Below are 15,323 nucleotides of genomic sequence, written 5' to 3' on the forward strand. Positions count from 1 at the left end.
ACATGGCTCTGCTCAAGGTCACCAGGCCTGCTTGGGGCAGGGGGACTGCTGAGAGCTTAGAAGGAAGCTGGGGAGACGCCGTCCAAGTCACCTTCCTTGCAGGTGTCTTTCCTATCTTGCCCCAACCCCTCCGCCCCCTCCAGCTAGAATGCGATCTTCTGTTTCTTCTGTCTTCCCCGTGGCTCCAAGCACGGGGCTCTGCCCACGGAGGCGCTCAGTGTCAGTGCAGGCACACACTTGAAGCTGCAGGGCTGGGGTTTCAGGCCCACCTCTGGCTGGTGGGCCTCAGTCCTACCACCGGACTCAGGTAAGACGTTGACCTTTAAGATGGAAGGGTCTGTGGAGGGTCCCCTCAAAACTGGAATTGAGGTAACAGTGCTAGAGAGAAACTAGGATGAATCAAAATGTAACAGGAGACTTTCGTAAAATCCCTCTGGAAGACTGTTTGACAGAATCTCCTAAAACTGGGCAGATACAAACGCTATGACTCAGCAATTCATTCCTAGGTATAGATCGAACCGAGATGTGTCCACGTGTTTACGAAAAGTCACAAATGAGAAATGTCCGTAACAGCACGATCCGATCCGATCTGTAGAAGCCAAAAACTAGAAACAATCCAGATGTCCTTCCACCACAGATGATGGTCTCTTGACACAAGGGAACACCATACAATGAGAACAGACGATCTGTAACTACACACAGTGACAGGGATCAATCCCACAAACAGTGCTGGGCCAAAGATGCCAGACACAAAAGAGCACACACCGCATGACTCCACTTATAGAAAGGACATAGACAAGCAAACCGAATCTGTAGTAAGAGACTTGAGGATAGCGCTTTCCTTTGGTATGGGGGCTGGAGCCCAAGCGCTATGTTGTCAACTCCCCAGTGAATACAGTGTGCAGACAGGGGACAGGTCCGCATGTAGCCCAGAAAAGAGAGGCCTCAAGAGCGAGACTGGGGCGTGTGACTTAACAATGCAGGGGTGCGCTGAGCAGTCACGAGTGTGGGGTGACCACGGTCGCAGGCCTCCCTATAAGCCTGTGTGCTGCCCCTCCACTGTGGCACCCCACCCGGGCTCTGATTCTCTACTCAGTGAGAACTACTGACTCAGAAGTCAGCCGCGGGTAAGCCTGATTCCTGGAGGAGGGTGGGACATTAGAGGGCAGACCTAGTCACTGGGTCCCTGGGAACAAAGTGTCACCCCGTCCCGCCATACATCGAGGAAATGCAAACACCCTGTGAGTTTGGGGAAGCCTGGTGGCCCACTTGGGTGTTCCCATTTGAAGAGCCAGTCTGGCTTTCCTGGTAGAACCCCCGTTCCATGAGACATCGCCCCATCAACAGCAACTCGGACTACCTTTGACTTTAAGAACCGGGAACATTCTGGAGTTTACAGTAAAGGATCTTCTAGCTTGCTTCCCTGTTTGAGTAGTTCAAAGCCCAGCGCTGCCATTTTACCAGCTGGGGGGCTTTGGACAAGTTACCAAACTGCTCTGAGCATCTGTGGACTCCTCTCTAAAATGGGGATAACGCCAATCTCATAGGCTCAAAACAGGTACTCTACCGATGTGTGTTCCTTCCCCTTCCCCCAAAGCCCTTATTACTGTGCCGAATCTTCATGCAGGAAGAGACCCCAGAGGACCCCTATCCCTATGAGATGACTTAAGGATAAGCAGGCTGGGAGCAGGAAAGTGCATGGCGTGGGCATCTGCTGGCCTCCCCATGTGCCCTCACCAAGGACGGACTTGAAGGATAAGGAAAGCACAAGGTCACGTACATCTTGGCTACCAGTGTTTTGCAGTCCGTGCACCTGGGTAGTCCCCACTCTTCTGAGAAGTTACATTCTCAGTGTAAGGGAGCAGAATTCTGTTTACTAAGCCTCCCCGTTTCCAAGGAAAGCTATATTTATCTCTTCTGTGTGGTCAGCTCCTGCTGGTGTAGAAAATATTCTATCTACTTCAAAACATCAATATTTAGGAGACACCATGAAAAATTCAGAAGTAATACAATGCAAAACGAGAGTGCCTGCTTTATTATGCTAGCACCCGAAACTGGAAGGTAATTCATCTACTCCAAAAGTTCAGAGAATATATTTTATCTGATTAAGTTGTTGTTTTGTTTTGTTTGTAATGCACTTTTCCAGAATACTGGCAAAACACTTTGCTGAGAGAATGGGAGAGTGGGTGGTAGCCTTTCAGAATGAAAGCAATTTTTTTTCTTGAAGCCACAGTACCCTTCCTTAAAAAATGATTAGTTTGTCTAGTAAGGAAAATGCAGCTTTTGTTGTAAACTAGCCTAATTTTTTTAAAGACACAGTAACTGGAGGACAGTGGTCATTTAGTTCTAAAATGTTGAGCTGAGAAGTAAATCTGAGCAGCAGTTGACTACTCATAAGAAATGGGATTATATGAAGTTTAAGTCCCCACATTCTATACTGAAGCTTTGAGCATGCGCTTCTGAAACTTGGGAAAAAATTAGGAATTAGTTCAAGTTGAAGAAGTCAGTTGTGCAATATGGTGACCTTTACCCTTAAAAGAGGCAAATAGAGCAATTTATTATTTTACTTTTCTTTTGTCTTTCTGGGTCTTACTCGAAAAGGACAATTTTAACTATAGGAGACCAAGTAAAAAGGGTGCTTAGTTCTCTAGGATTGCTAAAAGGAAACCCAGTCTAATAATTTCACTGAATGTATAGTATTTCTGTTATGCTTGGGGCAAAAACACAAGTTTTAAAGCATATGATTGGGACTTCCCTGGTGGCACAGTAGTTAAGAATCCACCTGCCAATGCAGGGGACATGGGTTCGAGCCCTGGTCCAAGCCCGTGCACCACAACTACTGAGCCTGTGCTCCAGAGCCCATGAGCCACAACTACTGAGCTCACATGCCACAACTACTGAAGCCCACACACCTAGAGCCCATGCTCCACAACGAGAGAAGCCACTGCAGTGAGAAGCCCGCACACCAAAACGAAGAGTAGCCCCCGCTTGCCGCAACTAGAGAAAGCCCGCCTGCAGCAACGAAGACCCAACGCAGCCAAAAATAATAAATAAATAAAAATACTGATGGAATTAAAAAGAAAAACATACGATTCCTTTATCTTATTTATTTTTGGCTGTGTTGGGTCTTTGTTGCTGTGCACAGGCTTTCTCTAATTGCGACGAGCAGGGGCTACTCTTGTTGCGGAGCATGGGCTCCAGGCGCACGGGCTCAATAGCTGTGGCACGTGGGCTCTAGAGTGGAGGCTCAGTAGTTGTGGCGCACGGGCTTAGCTGTTCTGTGGCATGTGGGATCTTCCCGGACCAGGGCTCGAACCTGTGTCCCCTGCATTGGCAGGCGGATTCTTAACCACTGCGCCACCAGGGAAGCCCACAATTCACTTTTAGATTGATACTGAAAGTTCAAGTGAAAACTCTTTTCTTGTAATTTGAATATGTAAAGTATCAAGAAGTCATTTTGTTCTTTTAAAGTAAATAAGAGATTTGTATTGGTGCTGGAAAAGTAAGTATAAACTTGCTTTTGGATCAAAGGGCGGTTTAGTAGACGCTACCTATGACTATGAGCTGGGGTCTTTGCAGGCACAAGGAACAAGACACAGTCCTGTACCTGCTGAAGTGCATGCTCTAGTAGGACAGACAAACAGATGAACAAATAACACCTTTCTAATGATAGATACAATATATCTGCACAGATGGAAGAGAAGTGTGCAAAGTTAGAGTGGTTAGTCTGCCACAAAGGTTTCACAGAGGAGGGGGTCACTGAGTAGGGTTTTTAAGGATGAATAGGAGTTTACCAGGCAGAAAATAATGGTGGAATGGGGATAAATCTAGGGAGAAAAGAGAGCATGTGCAAAGGCATGGAAGTAAGAAAGTGCATGGTGTAAGCAAAGAACCACAAGAATCTACATCCATGTTCAGTGTAGAGCTGACGATTACAAACTTTGGAGTGCAGTCATTTAATTTCTATATTAGCTGAAAGGAGTCCCTACCTTATCTCTTTTATGAATTGTTACTTCATCATGTTGAAGCTGACTCAGGAGTTTAACTTAGAAATTGTGTTTGCAGTTCAGATGACCCTTCTGTAAATTAGATGCCAAGGGGAGTGAGGAAAGGAAATATACTTGGGAGGTGAGTATTTCATGGTTGCATGAGAAAAAGGTGGCCAGGGCAAGAGATTACTCAAAACCAACATTCCACCCCAGCTGCCCTTAGTGATTGGGCTGCTTCAGCAAATATGCCCTGAGACTGATAGTGTGGCAGACTGCCAGCTATGTTTTCCTCTTCGTTCTCAGCACTGGAATTTTTATTTTAGTTGGAGAAGCGCAGCTAAACACTACATTTCTTGGCCCTCTTTGCAGCTCAGTATGACAGGGTGATTAGGTGCTGACAAAGAGCTGGAAGTGTATTTGAGGCAGAGCCATCTGTGATCCAGACAGTACCTTTGTGTGATTAGGAAAAGGCATCCATTCCTCAAAATACCATCACAAGATGAATCTAATATACTGCTTTGCCATATGCTAGAAAGCACTTGTAAATAAAATATAAATCCATGATGTTGATGATATGAATGGCATCCTTGTCCAGTAAACAACCTACACAAGAGTACATGGGTCCTGCATGTGTGTGGAAAACTATGTAGAGAGCCCTGACTCAGCTGGGAAGCACACCCTTTTGCCCTTCCCCTTTCTTTTCATGCTTCCTGGGACTCAGACATGATGGCTGGACTCTGGTAGCCATTTTGGACCATGAAGTGATCTTGAGGATGGAAATCAGAGATGATGGAAGGATCTTGCATTCACCATGGAGCCACCAGCCCAGGCCTGGACTGCTTACTCCCAAACTTCCTTTGTATGACAGGAAAATAAACTTCTATATTGTTTAATCCATTGTTATTTTGAGTTTTCTATTATATAAAGCCTAACATAATCCCAACTAATTGAGAAAGTCAGGGTGGAAAGAAAATATATCAAGTTCCCCCAGGGCGCACACTCTTAAGAACAAATGCCCGGTCTTCAAAATTTTCAGTGCTCTATTACTGTTCCATCTCTGGAACATTTATATGATAAATAAACATTTTCCTGCTGCCCCAATCATATAAAGGTATGTTCTCAAAAGACAGCAAAGAGGAAACAAACTTTCACTGAATATGCTTTTGCATGTTGAAAAAAAAAATTCTTTTTACCAAATGCATGTACTATCTACCCCAAAACAAAATAATTATACATTTAAAAAATATGGACAACCACAAGAGTGAGTCTTCCCTGTGATCCAGCTCCAACAGTGAGTCAGACACCTCGCAGCACCAGAACTGCGCAAACGCACTCAGCAGCTGAGGTGTGACTTCCCAGTGGCCAAGAAGCCCTGGAGACAAAGGTGAATCCGGAAACTCAGAAACCCATGGGCATCTGAGGGCCGGGGGCCTGGCGAACATGTGAAACAGGGTAAAGAAAGCTGGCTGGGCTGTGGGAGAAACACTGGCTGCCGAAGAACGGGTGTCCAAACGGGGCTGTCCTTTCTGTGCACATGGCTCCCACTGCCACCTCTGGACAGATGACAGACATGAGCATCTCTAACCCAGACCCCCTCTGAGCTCCAGACCCAGGCACCCACCTGCCAAGTCGATAGTTCCTCAATGTCTCAAAACCTCCTCCAGTGCATCTGAAGTTGCACTTGTCTCCCTAAACTTTGTCTTCCTCTGGGGTTCCCTCTCACTGTAGCTGGCAGTAGCCACCTTCCAACTGCCAAGCCAAAAACCCATGCGATGTCCTTGAAAGCCCCCTCCTCCATTTCATCCACATCCAATCTCTCGGCAAGTTCCGGCAGCTCTACCTCCCAACTTATATCCCCAATCCTTCTCCACCACCACCACCGCGCCCAGGTGCCCAGGTGCCCGTCTCTCCCTGGACTATAGCCGGTCCACTCACCCCTGCTCTGCCCCCCAATACACTCTGTAGCCAGGGCGATCTTTTGGCAATGCAAATCTGACTCTGTCGCACCCCCTGCTAAAACTCTTAAATAGCTTCCTGCTACTTTGGGGACAAAGCAACGCTGGTTAAGGTGACCTTCAAGGCCTGTGTGGTCTGACCTGCCCACACCCCTCCCAGGCTTCAGCCCTGACCCCCATGTCCTTTCAGGCGTGTGTGCTCACCTGCTCCCTCCGGCTGCAGGGCTTCGCGGAAATGCTGGTTCCCTCTGTCTGCAACGCTCTTCCCATCCCTTCTCAGCTCCTTAACTTGCGTTCATCCTTCCGATTTCAGATCGTGTCCCTCCTCCAAGCCTATTTCAGCACCACGTACCTCTCCTTCCTACCCCTCGTCACTGTCACGTTTGTCCATGACGTTATGTGACTGGTAGGGGTCTCCCCCACTGGAAGGAAGCTCTTTGAGGGTAGAGACTAGGGCTGCTTTGGCTCCCCTGTGTCCCCAGTGCCTGGCACTTATTGGATGCTCGGTAAATATTTGTTGAATGGCCTTTTCCCCTGGCTGGCAGCTCGGAGGCTGCACGATGCCTGGAGTTACTGTAAAAGACGTGAACCAGCGGGAGTTCGTCAGAGTGCTGGCAGCTTTCCTCAGAAAGTCCAGGAAGTTGAAAGCCCCTGAATGGGTGGACACTGTCAAGCCGGCCAAGCATAAAGAGCTCACTCCCTACGATAAGAACGGGCTCTACACACGAGCTGCTTCCACAGCAAGGCACCTGTATCTCTGGGGCAGCCCCGGGGCTGGGGCGGGGGCTCCGTGACCAAGATCTATGGTGGGTGTCAGGGAAACGGTGTCATGCCCAGCCACTTCGGCAGAGGCTCCAAGAGCGTGGTCTGTCGGGTTCTCCAAGCCCTGGAGGGGCTGAAAAAGGTGGGAAAGGACCAAGATGGGGGCTACAAACTGACACCTCAGGGACAGAGAGATCTGGACAGAATCGCTGGACGGGTGGCAGCTGCCAACAAGAAGCATTCGAACAAAATGAAGTGCTGTTGACAATTTGTGATAAAAAAAAAATTTGTTGAATGAATGAATTTAAAAGTTCTTTGAATGACAGCGTTGAAAATGATCAGACCTTTTGAGCAAAAAGTGGCTGAATTCTCCTTGAGGAATTATAGACGACCTACTTCTGAGCCTAGTTTGTAGAGATGGGCCGGTATCCCAGGCGCACTGTAAATGTCAGGGTTTGGGATCTAAAAAGATGAGGCTCAGCCTCAGGATCCTGCTGACCACGATGGGGGGAGGGGTGGGCCAGCCAGCCTGCCCTCGGAGAGTCTTCTCCCTCGGACCCAGGCAGGTGGTGAGAAACTCACAATCTGAAAATGCTCCCCAAGTCATAGAAAGCTACTAGCTAACTCCAACTCCTACCATGTACCTGGCCTTGGGCTGGATGCCCAAATGTCCTTCAAGAGAAGAGGCCGAGGGCTTCCCTGGTGGCGCAGTGGTTGAGAGTCCGCCTGCCGATGCGGGGGACGCGGGTTCGTGCCCCGGTCCGGGAAGATCCCACATGCCGCGGGGCGGCTGGGCCCGTGAGCCATGGCCGCTGAGCCTGCGCGTCCGGAGCCTGTGCTCCGCAACGGGAGAGGCCACAACAGTGAGAGGCCCGCATACAGCAAAAAAAAAAAAAAAAGAGAGAGAAGAGGCCGAGAGGGTGGACACAGACCTGAGCCCCAGGAGAAGGCCCAGCTGTGGCCTGCACGGGGGATTCCTCCCTCCAGCCTGTTGTCTGATGTCTTCCTGACAGGGATTCAGACTCAGGAGCGTAATAACCTTGTGTTCCTTCTGGGGAAGTAGTCGGCCAGTGGTCCACAAGCGCGGGGCAGAGGGGTACACTGTGTGCCCCCCGACTCCAGGCCAGAGAAAGGCAGGGCTGGGGGTCTGTGTGCTTCCTCGGCCTCGGCCCCTCGCCGCCCTACCCAGCCTTGCTGCTCCTCCCTGGGGAGAGACATATCCAGCAGAAAGGGGAAAACAGATGGCTTCCCTTCCACTCCAGGTGGGCATGTCAAGGAAGGCCACCCAGACCAGGAACGTCCCTCCAAGCAACGTGCACCGAAGGCTGGCCAAAGCCTGGGGCTCCCAGAGGCTCCCCAACAGCGATGCCCGAAACTCCCAGGCAAGCTCACTGTAGCGGAGACCACTCTGGCCCAGTACAGATGGGGGAATACCCTGGGGGAAGGGCCTCCCCAACTCTGCACAGCCCAGCACGTGACCAGCCTCTCCACCCACAGGCTTTTCTCGGAACCCCAGTGGCCAGCGGTGCTGGGGTGGGCCAGGCCCATGGGCAAGGTCAGCTGGGCTGGACAGATTAGAATGCTCCGCACTTAGGACAAGGGCCATGTTTATCTCCCTGAAAGATCTGGAACCAAGCCCCGGGAGAGCAGCCTGGCAGGAAAAGAAACATGTCGTTTGTAGGCAAAAACAAGGGGAAGTAAAAAAGTAAAAACAGTGTGGGGGGGCAGCCTTATTATGGGGAACCCTGTTCTGGGGCCTGAGTGAAGGCACATCACTGTATGACCTGGAGGGTCACCCCCGCCCCCTGCCCCCATCCCCATGCCCCCAACGAGATATATATATATATGCACACACACATACACACACCTGTATAGACAGAAAGAATACAATTACTGACTGCTGATCTGATCTGATGAAAATCTTTATGGACTCAGGAGCCAGCTCGGCTGGTGGTCAGGCACTCAGGGCCTGCTTTGAATCCTGGCCCTATCCCTTACCAGCCATAGCCTAGGTAAACTTAGGCCAGTGTCTTCATTTCTCCGAGCCTCAGTCTCCACACCTGCAAAATGGGTGGAATAAAGTACATCCCTTACTGAATGAACTCAGGGAAAGTGGCCGCACAGGGAACAGCTGTCACAGGCATTCGCTTTTTGTTTTTAAATCCTGAGGACACTAAAGGACGGGGAGAGAGGCCTACCCTGAAGCTGAGGGAACCTTCCCTGAGGAAGTGTTATCTGAACCAAGAAGGGAAGTTAGGAGCGATCCTTGAAAGAGAGAAAGGCAGAGGGTTCCAGGGCGGATAGGATGCCTGAAGGCCAGTGTGGCTGGAAGGCAGAAAGTGAGGGAAGCACGGCCTAGGATAAGGAGGGGGCTCTCGGCTCTGGGGCCTGAGTGAAGGCAGCCTCAGCACCTGCCAGGAGGGTCTGGATGGGTGAAGGGGGGGAATCATATGGGTGGGCTGCCTGGCCCAGAGCACCTTCAGAGAGGGGATGCTGACCTCCACAGATTTTAAACGCCCCTGAGCTGGGGGAGCAGGGGCCACCACAAACTCATTTACACAAGCTGCCATGCAGACTTTTAGTTAAACAACACAAGTGGGGAGCAGACTCTCTCCACCCTGCAGGGTTCACACACTCATGCTCTGGGAGTTTCATTTGAATCCTTTCCATCTCGCATTCTGTCAAGTTGTCCACTGGTTTAAATTACCAGAGAAAAAACCCAAGTGGAACACAGTTCACTGCCTATGAGGAAAAAACATTACCTTCCTGGAATTTCAATACGTGACATTCTCTATTTGAGGAGAGAAAGACTCCTATTTCAGGAGATAATAGGCGTGGGCCTATTATATAGGTGTATAATACACCGATTTGATTTCCTTTCCACCACTAACCACACTCTCTCTCCTCCCTCCCCTCCCCAAGTCTGCTTTTCCTCAGCGACGTGCTCCCAGTCTGGAAGCTTCCTCAATAGTGTGTAACAGGATAGCACTGCGAGCTGGGCCACAGCACAGTCATTTGAGCTGGCTTTATTGTCTGAAACGCACTGAAAGGGTCCCTGTGCCTCACGTACTGCAGCCCTAAGGACTAGAGTCTGAGCTCAGAGGAATATTCTGGGTTGCTGGTGTCTTGGTGAGGTCAGTTTGCTTGTGGAAATGTCTAGGTTGCAAAAAGAAATAAAAAGTCAAAAAAGGCTGAAAGTACTTCTGAAGTTCAACCAAAGGTCCAGGGGGCAACTCTGAAATTAAGGTGTTCCATCTTGACAGTATCACTGTGACCCTGAGACCCACCTGTGGGAAGGGGGCACAGACCCGGCCGAGGGCAGGGGGCCGCCATCCCCCACCTGGTGGCCAGCCTGCCGGCTCCTGCGTCCTCACAGCGACAACTTGGTTCACAGGCAGAAAACCCGGAAAGCAGGAAAATACATCCATTTTCTCCTAAAGAGTTGGTAAGAGCGTCAGATTTCCCTGAGCCCTTGGCACTCAGGGGTTAATCATGGAGCTTGGTGCTGGAATCAGTGTTTCTCTTACTTTCCAAAAGGTCCAAGTCTCTCCAGTTCTAACAAGAAGGGTAGTACAATCAGAAAGTCACACCCAGTATCGCAAAGGCCACTCATGCCACCTGGAAAGCCAAGTGGCAGGCTGAGCCGCCGGGGGACACCCTGAGATGGTGGTCCTCGGGGAAGGCCCACGCCCAGCCACTGAGAAGCACCACACGGGTCTCTGACTCAGAGGCACCTGGCCTCCCGCTGCTGGTCACTGGCTTCCTGCAGCCCTCACGGCTCACAGCGCAGGCCACACCCTGGCTACAGCCAGCCCGATAGGCCCACGGCGGGGACGCTCAGAACCCTTCCAGAATATGAGGACGCGTCTGGGCAGCACCACCTCCTCTGAGGAAGCCCAAAGAAGCCCTGGACTTGGACATGGTGGTGGGAAGACTCCGTAAGCACAGCATCTCCTGTGCTACGATAACCCTAAGAAGTAAGGCGTAATTGTTTTCTGTTTTAAAGAGATTGAAAAATGAAGCTCCAAGAGGCTAAACAGTTTGCCCAAGTTAACCCAGCTTGCAAGGGCCAAGAAGATATTTCGATTCAGTCTGTTTATCAATCTTCCCAAACGCTAAAGGTAGTAAAAACTCCTGCTCTTGACTCGGGACAAGACCCATGGTTCCCATTAGCTATAGATTCCTCCAGAAAGTCCTTGAAATCCCCAAATAGAAGAGCATTTTTTTTTCCTACCGCAAGCACTTTCAGTTGAGCCTAACAGGTGTGGCTTAGCAGTAGTTGGACTGTGCATTCAAATGGCTCCTCATGAGAACGGTACCCGCTGCCTGACAGCAAAGCCAAGACAGACCATGGGGTCCAGTGGACAGGAAGACTCCACTGCAGGTCCTTGAGCCTGTCTAAGGGAATGTTCACAGGCTAGACTTCAGACAGTGAAAATAGCTGCTCTCTGGTGACAAAGGATGAACGATGACCTCCCTCAGGAAGTAAACATAGAGTCATTCCTCAGTATCCGTGGGGGATTGGTCCCAGCACCCTCCGTATACCAAAATCGGTGGATGCTCGGGTCCCATATATAAAATGGCAGAGTACAGTCTGCCCTCCGTACGGCTGGGTTCCACATCCACGGCCTCAAAGCCTAGGCATATGGAGGGCCAACTGTAACCTTGATGGCAGAAGAGGCAGTTTCGGTTTGAACCTGGTTTGCACAATGGCGTGTTCACTTAGGCAACCAAGGGCAGGATCGAGCCGTTCTCTCCTTGATAAGAGAGCGTCCAGCACTCCCTCCTCAGGGAAGGGGGTGGGGGTGGGGGCTGGATCCTTGGCAAAGCTTTGGTTCCCTCTTGGGGGAAATGCTGGGGTGCCATCTCCCTGCTGCAACTTCCCCACCTGACCGTACGGCCCCTGGAGCCTCTGCTCCTAAACCACTAGGCTCGGGCCAAGAACCACCCACCAGCAGCCCACAGGTGACCCGTGGGGCCAGCTGACCTGGGTAGTGACTCTTCTGCCTCCACCCTGGGCCCTCGACCTCTGCCTGGGGTCTTGCCTCCTACACCCTGGCCAGGCCCTTCACTCTTATTTGACGCGGCCCGCAGCGAACCCGGCGTAGGCTGCAGGACCACCTAGGCCCCATCAAAACTGACAGTTTCCCAGTAAACTCTTTCCTTTTCTGAAGATCCCTTTGGATTCTTAACCACAGAATCATCACATATTAGATCTGTAAGAAGCCTTGCAGATTATATAGCCCAACCTCATTTCATGGATGAGGTCCCCAGAGGGGAACTTACTGGCAGAGCTGGGATACCAGCCAGATAGTCTTCCTATGCCAATTCTCTTTCCACATCACTGTATCACCTCTCAAAGGAATGAATCACTATGATGGGATGTATGGTCCTGTCAGAGGTGGGTTTTGAGCATGGGATCCTAGAGACCCCTCAAGTCACCACAGGCCTGTTCTGTCTGTGTCCACTCCAGCCTGAGTGGGTATGCTCTGGGCTCCTTCTTCGGCAGTAGTGAGCAGCTCACACTGAGCCCTGCCTTATTTTGTAAGCCCAGCTGGGTTCCATGTCTTTGAGTAACTCAGCTCAAGGATGGAAAACTGGAATCTGGGCAGCCCCCGCCTACCCATGTCTGGGCTAGGCCAGGATGCTGGAAGGAAAGTCAAGGTGCAAGTCAGCAATCACTAAGCCTGGGCATGTTAGGTTATGTCGATGGGAGGGTCACCGTGTATTGATAACATGGGGGCCCCCTGTGCTCTCCAGCTGGTGCTGGATTTAGACCTCAGACATGAACGAGGACACTACAGGAGGGGGCTGGGGGAGGCACTCCACTTCCTCCAGTGATCCGATGCCCTTTCTCTAAAGGTCCCTCTGCCCAAAGAGGCCCCATTCAGTCTCTTACCACGGACATCCCACTCCCATAAGTCTGTACCAGCCCATGCACTTAAGGGATAGCCGGGAGGCAGGTGGGATTACACAGGGAGCATGTGGTGGGAGCAGGTGGTGTTGAAGTTCACCCTGGCGGCCTTGCTGAGCAGTTATTTCCCATGCAAGACTTTCCTTTCCTGGAACTGGAGGTGGGGGGAGCCTCTTGTTCTCAGGCTGAGCCAGTTAAGTTTATCCAGTAGCCCACTCACACCAAAGGACCCTGGTGGCAGCTTGGCCCACACTCAGCAAACACAGATATAAAGTTCATCCATGCCAGCCACATGCCTGCCATGGGGCCTTTGCACTTGCTTGACCTGTGCACCATCACTCCAGATAGCAGTCTGCCACCCCCTTACTCCTCAGTATTATTCAAATATCCCCTCTCAGGGGGGCCTTCTTTTACCCGCCCCCCCACTTCTCTTTTCAGTGCTGTATTTTGCTCCCACATCGCTTTCTAACATAGTTTATATTTTACAAATCTATTGTGCGTATCGTCCATCTTTCCCCCAGCAGAACGGTAGACTCCGTGAAGGCATGCTCCCTGCTGAGCCCCGGTGCAGGGGCAGAGCCTACACACAGTGGTCAGCACGCTCGCACTGCCCACGCCTAGGTGTGGACATGTGGGAAGGAAAAACTGCTTTTTGCTAAATCAGACCTGCTGGGGCTAGTGAAAGGCTCCTACAACGTCCCCAAGCCCCCACTCCCTGAAGGAAGCAACCACCATGCCAGAAGACAATGCTACTTCCCGGAGCGGTGCCGCTTCTTGCCGAAGTTTATTTTTAACGCTGAATTCAGAGGAGTCTGCGGAGCGGCACTGAGACAGGCATAAATCCCAATGCTCTCAGCAATTTCCCGCAACAGCTCGTGAATCCGATGTACTGGGTGCTGAGGTGCCGAATGCAGAAGTCCCCCCTACTCCACGGCGGAGCCGGCACGGAGCTACAGCGCGGGGAGGTGGGGCAGGGCAGAGAGAAGGCTGTCTGCGCATCCGGGCGCCAGGGGCCCACCCAGGCTTTGTGGAGCCTGAAGTTTATATAGTGGAGGAGAGCGAAGAGGGTGGGGGACGAAGCTTCAAAATAAGTCAAAACTAGGATCACAACATTGTTAGAGTCTGACCGCGCCTCCACCCCTTAGGCGTCAGAAGGGCCGGGCAAGTGAGGGGCCGGAGGTTTAAATTCCCCAGCTTCCTGCGGGGAGGGAGGCTAAAGGAGACTCGGGCCTCTGCTGCGCTTACACTGATCACATCCCTGGGCTCCTGCTACATGGTGAACTCTTAACCCCGGGCCCAGGTTTCCTCTCCCTTGCGCTGAGCTGAGCAGGTTGGCCTTCTCTCCCGAAAGAAGAGCAAGGGGAGGGAGAGAAACACTGGAGCGGCGCACGGAGATGGCGAGAGAGCACGTCTCAGCTAAGAGACCTGAGATCGGTTTTAGGACTCCGGTGACAAACAAGTGCAGTTGCACTGCGTGACCCAGACGCAACGTGGAAGCGGTACTCTCCAGGAGAGCCAAGCAACGGGGTCCCGCTGCTCTCCCCCGCTGGCCCGAGCCCGCTCGCAGGGCTCACGCGGGCCTCTCCCGGAGCCCGGAGCGCTTGCGGGCCAGAGGGGGCGGGGGCCGAGCGGCGCGCTCGGAGCCTAGGTCTCGACGGAGCTGCGGGCTGCGGGGAAGCGGGCGGGAGCGGAGGCCTGTCTAGAAGTCTCCCTGGAGCCCTGGCCGGACGGCGCCGGCCGACAGCGTCCCCAAGCCCGCGGGATCGCGATCCGCCCCTGCACCCCGGGAGCGCGGTCACGGCCGCCCGGGCCCCGGAAACTGCGCACGACGCCCCCGGGCGCTTACGGTCGTCTGCTCCTGGCTCCCGGGCTCGGCGGCAGCAGGTACGCGGTCCCTCCGGCTCTGGCTCCCCGGGTTCCCCTGCTCCCTATCCGCGCGTCCCCTGCCAACACCACGCTGACCCCGCCCCGGCTCGGCCTCCCAGAGGGGCGGGCCGGGGCCGGGCCCAGGGCGGCGAGGCTACCCGGGTTCAGTCGCGCTCCGCCCCTGGAACCTGAGCGACCCGGGCGAATCTCTGCACCTGCCTAAGCTCCGCCTCTGCTTTGGAAGAGGGCTCTCAAAGTGCTGCCCGCGGACCCGAGGACAGAAACGAAGCCGAAGTGTTTAGTAACTCAGGCAGTAACTTTGTCCACTGAATCAGAAAACAAACCCGAAGGTTGCACGTTGTATGACTTGTTTCATATTTCTAGCCGTTCATTGCTATTGTATTTTACACATGTATTGGTCCAGGACAGATTGGGAAATTTAAAAACAAACAAATTTGTCTTTCAACACACAGAGTCTGAGAAGCATTAGTCTGGGTGAAAGTACGACCCATTCAAAGTGGTCTTCATCGCACTCGTAGAGAACGGACGTGAGGGCACGGATGGGGCGAAGGGTAAGCTGGGACGAAGTGAGGGAGTAACATGGGCATATATACACTACCAAATGTAAAATGGATGGCTAGTGGGAAGCAGCCGCATAGCACAGGGAGATCAGCTCGGTGCTTTGTGAGCACCTAGAGGGGTGGGATAGGGAGGGTGGGAGGGAGGTTCAAGAGGGAGGGGATATGGGGATACATGTATACATATAGCTGATTCACTTTGTTGTGCAGCAGAAACTAACACAACATTGTAAAGCCATTATACTCCAATAAAGATGTA

General features: G+C 52.0%; 1 protein-coding gene and 1 pseudogene across 1 annotated transcript in view; one reads left to right on the forward strand and one right to left on the reverse strand.

The window, feature by feature from the left end:
* The window catches only part of EPHX1 (epoxide hydrolase 1), a 40,040-nt gene extending 25,460 nt beyond the window's left edge, over positions 1-14,580 (reverse strand). The window contains exon 1 of the mRNA XM_059997549.1: positions 14,467-14,580. The gene's annotated coding sequence lies outside the window, so the exon portion shown is untranslated. The remainder of the gene's footprint in view (positions 1-14,466) is intronic.
* On the forward strand, positions 5,966-7,048 carry LOC132424822 (small ribosomal subunit protein eS19 pseudogene; annotated as a pseudogene).
* Positions 14,581-15,323: the final 743 nt, after the last annotated feature.

This window comes from Delphinus delphis, chromosome 1 (genome assembly GCF_949987515.2).
Source record: "Delphinus delphis chromosome 1, mDelDel1.2, whole genome shotgun sequence".
NCBI classification, from domain to species: Eukaryota; Metazoa; Chordata; class Mammalia; order Artiodactyla; family Delphinidae; genus Delphinus; species Delphinus delphis.